Genomic DNA, 12,024 nt, shown 5'->3' on the forward strand with positions numbered 1-12,024 from the left:
CTGTTTGTATTAAAAAAAAAGGCAAAAGAGGAAAAGGCTATTAATCTTTATTGGCTTGGCTGTAGTTGGCTTATGCCTTTTGGGATTTTTTTAAGGGTAGGATACTGTAACAACTAATTAGATTTACTATCAATCAATTTCACCGTTAGATCGATTAAGTGGATTTAACGGTTATATTTATTTCCATATTTGTATGGTTATGATTCCTCATATTTAATACTTTATATTTATTTTCACCTTTATGATTTCCATCGTTGATATTTTTACAACCTTTTAAGGCAGCTCAACAAGCTTCAAGAAAAGGGTAACGAGTAGAGCATTAGCGTTCAGAAATCAGGGGAAATGAAGATCCCATTTTGAAAACTTAATCACGGATACACAGAACAGACCCATAGAATAATGGTTCACTTGGGACTCTCATAAATAGCATCCTAAGAGTCTCATTCATCAAAAGAGATTCTAGTAGGGTTTCACACAAGGATTGACGTCAACTTTTATTTTTCTGAAATTAAATTAGTGTCACTTAATTTTCAGAAACCAAATTAATATCAGCATCATTTTTCGTGGACTAAAAAGCCTGTTTGGATCCTCTTAATTTTAAGCTAGAAGCTACTTATAAGCTAAAGCTAAAAAAGAGCTTAAAAAAGAAGCTAAAAGCTGTTTGGAAATTACATAAAAGTTTTAGCTTAAAAATTACTTAAAAGCACATATTTCAAGAAAATTATATATCTCTCTATCTTTATCACTCTTCAATTAAAAAAAACATACAATTCAAGAAAAATAGATGAGAGCTTAAAAAAAAGTTTTCAGTTTTTTCTTCATTATAAAAAAAGAGCTTTTCGTTATAAGAGCTTTTCCCAAAACCTGTTTGGCCTAGCTTATGCTTATAAGTAGCTTCTAGCTTAAAAAAGAGAGGATCCAAACAGGCACTTATACTAATGTAAAAATGATGAGTTTACACCAATTTTAATCATTGATTCTACATGCATTCAATGACTTATATGACTAATAAATTAGAGGTATTGGATGCAAGTGTTATAAGATTTGTAATTCTTATATTGGTATAAATTAATCATTTCCCAAAATAATAATATTGTCATGATTTAAGATCATTCCGATGCAAACCACAAACCATTTCATCCTAACAGTGTAATGTATAGCGGCTTTTTAACTTCCTAATAGTATAGTCTCCTCATTTATTTCAAAACTAAAGTTCCGACAACCACAAGATTTAAATTGCATATACATGATAATCAACTACTCGGTATTGATGTAGGCAAGGTGGACGATCAATTGTTCCCATGAAAAATTGGACATTAGCCCCACCTAACAGCAACACATCAATTGGGCGATAAAAATTTACACCTGGGTCCTAAAAATCATTGCTTATAAAACCCCAGCTTACAAGGATTAGATGGGGGATATCTTGGTTTTTTGACTGCGGTAGCCTTTATTTAATAATTAATTATCAAATTGACCTTGATTGTAAACTATTTCAAAAATTTAACCTCCCCAAAAAACATAACATCAATCTACCCCTGTTTGACCGTTGACCATCAAACCTATCCGGGTATCCACTCCCTACCAGGTATTTTTTGAAAATTTTAAAATACCCGGGTAGGAAGGAAATACTCGGGTATATTTCAAAAAACTGGAAAATGTTTGAATTATTTATCCGAGTAGGGAGGCGGATTCCCAGGTAAATATGCATGGTTAACTAATGACTCGGTTAGGGGTGATAAGATCACTGCGAATCTCGAAGAGGACACATGTACACTTTAACATGGCTGAGTGGGAGGGACTACGAGTCCCAACTTTGAAATTAGTTCGGACTGGTAGTAAGGTTGCTTTCTTGGAGTGTTGGTATATTCCTTCGTTTTAGTTCTGTGTTTTAGCTTTCCCTAAACACCTGGTTATCTGTAAATTTTCCTTTGCAGTCTTTAATGAGAATGCAAACTTATTTCCTCCATGTTTTCAATATGAGTATTTGCCTACTCTTGGTGCCTTCTGGTATCGAATAGATATAATACACCATCTGCATATGTTCTATTTAATTTCTATGTAATTTGTTTCTTCAGCTTCCAATGTCTAGTCAATACTGTTGAAGGAACTGCGACTAGTATGAGTTTATTTTCTTCACACGGCTCCTTACGAACCATGTCTACTTCATTTTTCATTATTCATTTTATGAAGCTGAAATGTTTGGATTTTTTTGTTTTTGTTTTTGCTCTTCAACGGATAGCTTGCAACATTAATTGACTTGACTTTGTTCTTAATTTCTTCAAGAACCATGCATATTTACCCGGGTAGTATAACAACCCTAAATATTGTATCATGATTAATGAAGAATTATGATAATTAATAAACGAGACATTTCAGATGAAATAGTTTATGATTAAGTAAATTAGAAGTATGGGTCCAATGGACCAAAGACATAAGCATTAGGGATCCAATGAATTCATGGATCAAAGTATAACCCAACAAAGGAAGTTTTAATTCCATTTAATGTGGACAAGTCCAAGTGATACAAAGAAAGCTCTATATGATAAGTAAAGTCCAATAAGGTAAATGAAACCCAAATCAAGTTAAAGCCCAAAGTAAGGCCATGACATAATAAACCTAAAGAAGTACTATATGACTAGGAATTAAATTAGAATTCTTTCCCTACAAGCATGAAGCCCACGATTTTACTAGAGAAAACAAGCTCTAAAAAGTCAATTTAAAGTGTCATAAAATCATGGAAAAATAGGCACAAATTAGGTCAGGTTAATAGGTTAAAGGTCCATAATCTTAAGGAATAAATCATGGTCCAAAATTAAAGGAAATCTTTTCCTTCCAAGCATTTAAAATCCGCGGCCTAGGTGCAGGAAATGAATTTGATTTTATTTGATTTTCAAGCCATTAAATGCAAATCGAATTTCCTTAAGTCAAGCCAGTCAAATTCCTTTAAACAAGGAAGTTAGGATTATGATGATTAGTAGTCAATCACTTTCCCTAAATCAAGCAAATTGATGACAATATGTCAATCAATCAAATAATTCTGTTTCTTAAATCAAGGGAGCAACTTTTAATGACGATTAGCCACACATCATCAATTCCTTAAATCAAGCAATCACTAAATTTCCTTAATCAAGGAAATTGACATCATGTTCTTGTCCCTAAATTAAGCAATCTAACCTATGATAACAAATCACCACCTTACTCTCATTTAATGTGATCGAAACCTACCAGCAATCAAGTAATGGCAAGGCTTCTAGGTTGCCTATTTGAACAAGCTTTAGTCTCTCCTTTTTCCCTCTATAGCCGCGGCACTACCAAAGGAAAGAACAAAGAGTTTAGTTCATTTTGTGAAGTCCATGAATGCTTCGAAATGGTGAGTGTGTTAGTGAGAAATACCTAATTGTTCCAAGATCAAATACAAGCCTGGATCTTAGTCCTTCTTCCTAACAATTCCACCAAAGAACCCTTCATCTCTAAGCAAGAAAATTCTTCTTCTCCTCTCTTTAAGCTTGCGGCCTTGTATGTTCAAGGAGGAAGGAAGTTTATTCAAGAAGATTCAAAGTAGTCAAAGGTCAAGAAGTGTTTCCTTAAGTCGTTGATCATCATAAGCCTATGAACCTTCTTGGTTAGGAATGACATGTAAAAGCGTGAAAGTGATATCCTAAGTATATGATCCCTAGAAGGCCGAACCATGTATGATAATTATAAGCATGAAGAGATGTTTAAATGATATGAAAGATGATGAAATGATGATGTTAGATTAGCATGTTTAGTAGCCTAGGTTCTAAATCAATTTTGCATGATCATAACCTTAGTTGGCCGAATATATGAGATGATGTTTTGAATGATGCTCTAGGATTTAAATATGATAAATTATCAATAATGTTAGAAGCATGTTTTAGAAGTAATCCCTTAGGTATTTTAGGGCAATAAGGCCGAATGGTATGTAGCTAAAAGAGGTTTTATTTGATTAATGTTGAAAGCATCTAACCATCTTAAGTTAATAATATAATTGAAAGCATGTTTTAAAAATTATATTCCTAGATGTTTATCTATGGTGGCCGAACCTATACATGCCTAGAATGAAATCTTTAATAATTCTATTAAGTGTTATGATGACCTAATAATGTCCTAAAACCTACACAAGTGGGTAAGTAAGCAAAACAACTCCTCTAGGTAATTAAACCTGCAAAGCCGAGACCTATACATGGATAAAACACAAATGTTGAATGTTATATAAGTTACTAAAAGATGATATGATGATGTTAGGGAGTCAAGGGAGCAAACAGGCAAGTAAAGAGATCAAAAGTTGAAAGTATACAAGTAAAGAACGACAAGCACTGTAAGTGTTTACAGTTGTTGAAGTAATCTCTCTATGTATGCCACCATTATGAAACTATGATAAGTTATGGTCTGACTGCAATATGTTTATAGTGCTTTACATTATGTGATTATGATATTTTTGAAACTTAAAACCATGCTATTAAATGTTGGCCTGTGCACTGATACTCCAGTAGCAACCTGACGAGGACTCTGGGTATCTCCGTAAGTCCGTAAAAGCCGGCAGGAATATGATGATGATGATGACGGCATGATATTTTTATATGATGATGTTAAATGTTCCATTTTGTATTGTTATTATAAACTGTTGCAGGAGTAAGCGTCATAGTTGGAGAATGCTCCAGCTGTGAACCTTACTGAGATTTTCCCCAAAATCTCACCCCCCTTGACCACCCATTTCAGGAAAAGATGAAAGAAAGTAATAAGAAAGTTATGTGGGAAAGAAAGGGTAAGAGACTGGTACGTAAAGAAGAAGAAACTCCACCTACCTGGGAAGAGAAACTAAAGGATCTAACAGATAGAGGCCTATGGACTGAGGCTATGAAATTATTAATAGAAGCTTTTCCACATTATGATTTCGATGAAGCACTAAGTACACAATGGCTAGAGGAACCACAACCACATTATGACTGGGCTTATGATGCGGCATAAATTATGTTTTTATTTATGATTAGTTAATCTTTTTGGGATTACATTAAATAATGTTTAGTGTTATTTATTTTGTATTGACGTTTTAACGCTTTTAATTTTATATGGAATAAGTATGGTTATGTGTTTCCATTCCGCACTCTGATATTTGCATTCGTAAAGTTTAAATTTAGACTTCCGCGCGTTGAATGCATGATGAAGGTGCACCCTATATGTATTTACATTTGGGGTGTTACATTTATGGTATCAGAGCAAAATTTCGGATTAGGATGGAACACTAACCATTTGCTGTATCTATGTACAGCAAGATGCCTCCACGAAGAACCCCTACGCAAGATATACAAGGACAAATTAACACGTTGCGGGACACCATCACCCAATTACAAACCAACACGGGAGATATGTTTCAGAATATAATGAATAAGATCAGAAGGAACCCAAATGCTAATGCAAACAATAACGGAGCAAGCGGCTCGGGAACAGGAGCCGGGGGTCATGGTGAAGGACCCTGACCTCCTCCAGGAAACGGTGCGGCAGGACAAGATAACCAAGGACTACTGTTGACGTTTAGAAAGCACTAACCACCCTCCTTTCAAGGAAGTCCTGACTCAATGGCAGCTGTACAATGGCTGCAAGCAATGGACAAGATTTTTCGAGTTATCCAATGCACCGACGATCAGAAGGTGCTATTCTCGACGTACATGCTGGAAGGAGATGCTCACCACTGGTGGGCGAATGCGTCCCAACCGTTGGAAATGCAGAATGCGGTTATAACTTGGGCCGTGTTCGAGGAAATGTTCTTGGAGAAATACTTTCTGATGTCAATCCGGGATAGTAAACAAGGAGAATTTGACAAACTGGTTCAAGGAACGATGACGGTGGACCAGTATCATGCTAAGTTTAATGAGTTACTAAGATTGGCAACGTACAGAGGAGCAATGCCTTTACCAGACTTTCTGATGGCGAAGTTTCAAAGGGGTCTGAATCCCAGAATTGCTGAGCTAGTAGCCGGCAACGACCCATGTGACTTTGCAACCCTAATCAATCGATGCAGAAGAGTGGAAGCTATTGGCCAACAGAAGAAACCCGTGGAAGCTAGCGGGAATGGTTATAAAGGAAAGACTGGACCATGGCGAGGAAACAACGGAGGAAAGCCCTGGCAGCCCAGGCGAGATGACAACAAGTTCAAGAGACCCGGAAACTACCGGGGAAACAACAGCCACAACAACAAACCTCCGAACTGTCCAAAATGCAAGAAGCCCCATTACGGTAACTGTCTAAGTGGAACCCCAAACTGCTACAAGTGTGGAAAAGAAGGACACTATGTCAAGAATTGTCCACTATGGGGAAACCAACAAGCAACAGAAGAAGCACCAAGGATGGGCAGAGTTTACACCCTTGATCAACACACGGCAGACCAGGCAGCTGAACTGGTCAAAGGTACGATCTATATTTGCCATGAAAATTTAGATGTACTATTTGATTCTGGTGCTATGAATTCTTTTGTCGCCGATTATGTGGCGAAAGCGTACGATTTATTTACTGATAGACTGCAAGTACCTATGCGGATCATGATCGCGACGGGAAAAGTTGCTAAGGCGTACCTACTATGTAGAGACGTCGCATTTATCTATGAAGGAAAGAAGTACAAACAGGACTTCATAGTCCTCCCACTAGAGAAGATCAATGTGATTCTAGGGATGGACTGGCTCGCCAAGCAGCGAGTGGTGATTGACTGCAGCAATCGCAGGTTGATTATCGGCAAAGAAGGAGCGGAAGAAAACTCAGCGCCTGAAACAGGAGAATGCTCCATGATGATGATGGGAACTCTTGTAGGAGAAGAAGAGATACCACTGTCCAACATTCTAGTGGTTAAGGAGTTTGAGGATGTTTTTCCCGATGATATCACCAATTTCCCTCCAGAACGAGAGGTACAATTTTCAATTGAGCTAGTACCGGGATCTGGGCCAATTTCAATTGCGCCCTACCATATGTCACCACTTGAACTTGTGGAATTAAAGAAGCAATTGGAAGACTTAATAAAGAAAAATTTTATTTGACCCAGTGTGTCTCCATGGGGAGCGCCAATATTATTTGTGAAGAAGAAGGACGGGTCAATGAGACTATGCACGGATTACCGACAGCTCAACAAGGTTACTGTGAAGAACAAGTACCCACTGCCTCGTATTGAGGACTTAATTGATCAGCTGAGAGGTGCAAGAGTATTTTCAAAGATCGATCTCCGATCAGGATATCATCAGATCCGGATCAAGCCGGAAGACGTTCCGAAGACAGCATTCAGATCAAGATATGGGCACTACGAGTACCTGGTCATTCCTTTCGGACTGACAAAATGCCCCAACAGTGTTCATGGGGTATATGAATCAAATATTCAAACCTTATCTGGATCAATTTGTTGTCGTGTTTATCGATGACATATTGATATACTCAAAGAGCAAGGAGGAGCATGAGGAGCATCTGAGAATCGTGCTGCAAATATTACGGGAGAAACAGCTATACGCCAAACCATCCAAATGTGAATTTTGGCTGCCCGAGATTCAATTCCTTGGGCATGTGATATCAGATAAAGGAGTAGCGGTGGACCCCAGTAAAATCAAAGCAGTAGTTGACTGGGAGCGACCCAAGACGGTCACAGAGATAAGAAGCTTTCTTGGATTGGCAGGGTATTATAGAAGATTTATTGAAGGATTCTCGAAGCGGGTGTTACCACTCACCCGATTGACAAGGAAGGAAGTCCCTTTTGTGTGGACTGATGAATGCGAAGTTTGCTTTCAGGAGTTAAAGAAGATGCTGACGACAGCCCCAGTGCTGACATTACCAAACCCTGAAGAACCATTTGAAGTTTATTGTGATGCCTCAAAGATGGGTTTGGGATGTGTGCTTATGCAAAATGGCAGACCAGTCGCGTACGCATCTCGACAGTTGAAGTCACATGAAGAGAATTATCCCACTCATGATCTTGAGTTGGCAGCAATCGTATTTGCTTTGAAGATATGGCGTCATCACTTATACGGTGCTACTACGACAGTATATAGTGACCACAAAAGCCTCAAGTACTTATTTGATCAGAAGGAGCTGAACATGAGACAGCGCCGATGGATGGAATTCCTGAAAGATTATGACTTTGAACTAAAGTATCATCCCGGCAAGGCGAATGTAGTTGCTGATGCCTTGAGCAGAAAAGTCAGAGGAATTGCAAGTATGATGATAGCCGAACAACAATTGATTGAAGATTTCCGAGATTTAAATCTCGCAGTGGTAAACAGTGAATGCGGACAGGAATATTACGTAGTACAAATCCAAGATGAACTCTTAGAGAGGATCAAGGAAGCCCAACAAGCCGTAGATTGTTTGAAACGGTTAAGAAATCAACCTGGAGTTAGTTTAAATCAACAAGGTATAATTACCTTTCAAGGGAAAATTGTCGTCCCTACACGACTCTTGAGAGATGAAGTGATGGAAATAGCCCACAAGAGTCAGTACTCGATTCACCCAGGAGCCACCAAAATGTACGCAGACATGAAGAATAATTTCTGGTGGAAAGGAATGAAGAGAGATGTTGGAAGATTCATAAGCAAATGTATGGTGTGCCAGAAAGTAAAGATAGAGCATCAACGACCAGCGGGCACCCTACAGCCCTTGCATATTCCCGAATGGAAATGGAAAAGTATTTCTATGGACTTTGTAACCAGACTACCCAGAACTCAAGCAGGCTACGATGCCATCTGGGTAGTGGTCGACAGATTGACCAAGTCAGCACACTTTATACCGGTGAAAGGAACGTACACGACAGAGAAGCTGGCTCAAATTTATGTGAAGGAGATTGTAAGACTGCACGGAGTACCAGCAAGTATAATCAGTGATCGGGATCCTAAGTTTACATCCCGATTCTGGTATTCATTACAGCAGGCGTTCGGAACTCAATTACGATTGAGTACGGCGTACCATCCGCAGACAGACGGACAGACTGAAAGAACAATACAGACACTGGAAGACATGTTAAGAGCTTGCGCTTTAGAAAGAGAAGGTTGTTGGGATCAGTATCTGCCTTTGGCAGAATTTTCTTACAACAACAGTCATCATGCAAGTATAGGAATGGCCCCGTATGAAGCTCTGTATGGAAGAAGGTGTCGAACACCTGTATACTGGGAAGAAGTGGGCGATAAAGAAATGTTTGGGCCAGATATGGTGAACGAAACAACTAAGCAGATAAAAATGATTCGTGACAGGATGCAGAAGGCTCAGGACAGACAAAAGAGTTATTATGATTTGAAGCACCGACCCCTAGACTTTGAAGTAGGGGAACATGTATTTGTTAAGCTCTCTCCTATTACAGGTATTGGAAGAGCACTCGGTGTAAGAAAGTTAAGTCCGCGTTATATCGGTCCTTATCAGATTCTGAAAAGGGTGGGGCCGGTAGCTTATCAGTTGGCATTACCTCCAAATTTGGCAAATCTTCACGATGTATTTCATGTTAGCCAATTGAAGAAATATGTAGCCGATCCCTCACATGTTGTATTACCGGATGAAGTGGAAGTACGACCTAATTTGAAGATCCCGGTGGTACCAATCAAGATTCTGGATAGAGAAGAGAAGCAGCTTCGCAGCAAGGTGATACCCATGGTAAAAGTGCAATGGCAAGGAAGGACTCCCGAAGAAGCAACTTGGGAGCGAGAAGATGAGATTAGACAGAAGTACCCCGAGTTATAGTAATTTCCGGGACGAAAATTTTATTAGTGGGGGAGGATATAACAACCCTAAATATTGTATCATGATTAATGAAGAATTGTGATAATTAATAAACGAGACATTTCAGATGAAATAGTTTATGATTAAGTAAATTAGAAGTATGGGTCCAATGGACCAAAGACATAAGCATTAGAGATCCAATGAATTCATGGATCAAAGTATAACCCAACAAAGGAAGTTTTAATTCCATTTAATGTGGACAAGTCCAAGTGATACAAAGAAAGCTCTATATGATAAAGTAAAGTCCAATAAGGTAAATGAAACTCAAATCAAGTTAAAGCCCAAAGTAAGGCCATGACATAATAAACCTAAAGAAGTACTATATGACTAGGAATTAAATTAGAATTCTTTCCCTACAAGCAAGAAGCCCACAATTTTACTAGAGAAAACAAGCTCTAAAGAAGTCAATTTAAAGTGTCATAAAATCATGGAAAAATATGCACAAATTAGGTCAGGTTAATAGGTTAAAGGTCCATAATCTTAAGGAATAAATCATGGTCCAAAATTAAAGGAAATCTTTTCCTTCCAAGCATTTAAAATCCGCGGCCTAGGTGCAGGAAATGAATTTGATTTTATTTGATTTTCAAGCCATTAAATGCAAATCGAATTTCCTTAAGTCAAGCCAGTCAAATTCCTTTAAACAAGGAAGTTAGGATTATGATGATTAGTAGTCAATCACTTTCCCTAAATCAAGCAAATTGATGACAATATGTCAATCAATCAAATAATTCTGTTTCTTAAATCAAGGGAGCAACTTTTAATGACGATTAGTCACACATCATCAATTCCTTAAATCAAGCAATCACTAAATTTCCTTAATCAAGGAAATTGACATCATGTTCTTGTCCCTAAATTAAGCAATCTAACCTATGACAACAAATCACCACCTTACTCTCATTTAATGTGATCGAAACCTACCAGCAATCAAGTAATGGCAAGGCTTCTAGGTTGCCTATTTGAACAAGCTTTAGTCTCTCCTTTTTCCCTCTATAGCCGCGGCACTACCAAAGGAAAGAACAAAGAGTTTAGTTCATTTTGTGAAGTCCATGAATGCTTCGAAATGGTGAGTGTGTTAGTGAGAAATACCTAATTGTTCCAAGATCAAATACAAGCCTGGATCTTAGTCCTTCTTCCTAACAATTCCACCAAAGAACCCTTCATCTCTAAGCAAGAAAATTCTTCTTCTCCTCTCTTTAAGCTTGCGGCCTTGTATGTTCAAGGAGGAAGGAAGTTTATTCAAGAAGATTCAAAGTAGTCAAAGGTCAAGAAGTGTTTCCTTAAGTCGTTGATCATCATCAAAGGTAAGCCTATGAACCTTCTTGGTTAGGAATGACATGTAAAAGCGTGAAAGTGATATCCTAAGTATATGATCCCTAGAAGGCCGAACCATGTATGATAATTATAAGCATGAAGAGATGTTTAAATGATATGAAAGATGATGAAATGATGATGTTAGATTAGCATGTTTAGTAGCCTAGGTTCTAAATCAATTTTGCATGATCATAACCTTAGTTGGCCGGATATATGAGATGATGTTTTGAATGATGCTCTAGGATTTAAATATGATAAATTATCAATAATGTTAGAAGCATGTTTTAGAAGTAATCCCTTAGGTATTTTAGGGCAATAAGGCCGAATGGTATGTAGCTAAAAGAGGTTTTATTTGATTAATGTTGAAAGGATCTAACCATGTTAAGTTAATAATATAATTGAAAGCATGTTTTAAAAATTATATTCCTAGATGTTTATATATGGTGGCCGAACCTATACATGCCTAGAATGAAATCTTTAATAATTCTATTAAGTGTTATGATGACCTAATAATGTCCTAAAACCTACACAAGTGGGTAAGTAAGCAAAACAACTCCTCTAGGTAATTAAACCTGCAAAGCCGAGACCTATACATGGATAAAACACAAATGTTGAATGTTATATAAGTTACTAAAAGATGATATGATGATGTTAGGGAGTCAAGGGAGCAAACAGGCAAGTAAAGAGATCAAAAGTTGAAAGTATACAAGTAAAGAACGACAAGCACTGTAAGTGTTTACAGTTGTTGAAGTAATCTCTCTATGTATGCCACCATTATGAAACTATGATAAGTTATGGTCTGACTGCAATATGTTTATAGTGCTTTACATTATGTGATTATGATATTTTTGAAACTTAAAACCATGCTATTAAATGTTGGCCTGTGCACTGATACTCCAGTAGCAACCTGACGAGGACTCTGGGTATCTCCGTAAGTCCGTAAAAGCCGGCAGG

This window comes from Gastrolobium bilobum, unplaced genomic scaffold, assembly GCF_033153095.1.
Source record: "Gastrolobium bilobum isolate Gb01-03AN ecotype WA unplaced genomic scaffold, APGP_CSIRO_Gbil_v1 utg28196, whole genome shotgun sequence".
Taxonomy (NCBI): Eukaryota; Viridiplantae; Streptophyta; class Magnoliopsida; order Fabales; family Fabaceae; genus Gastrolobium; species Gastrolobium bilobum.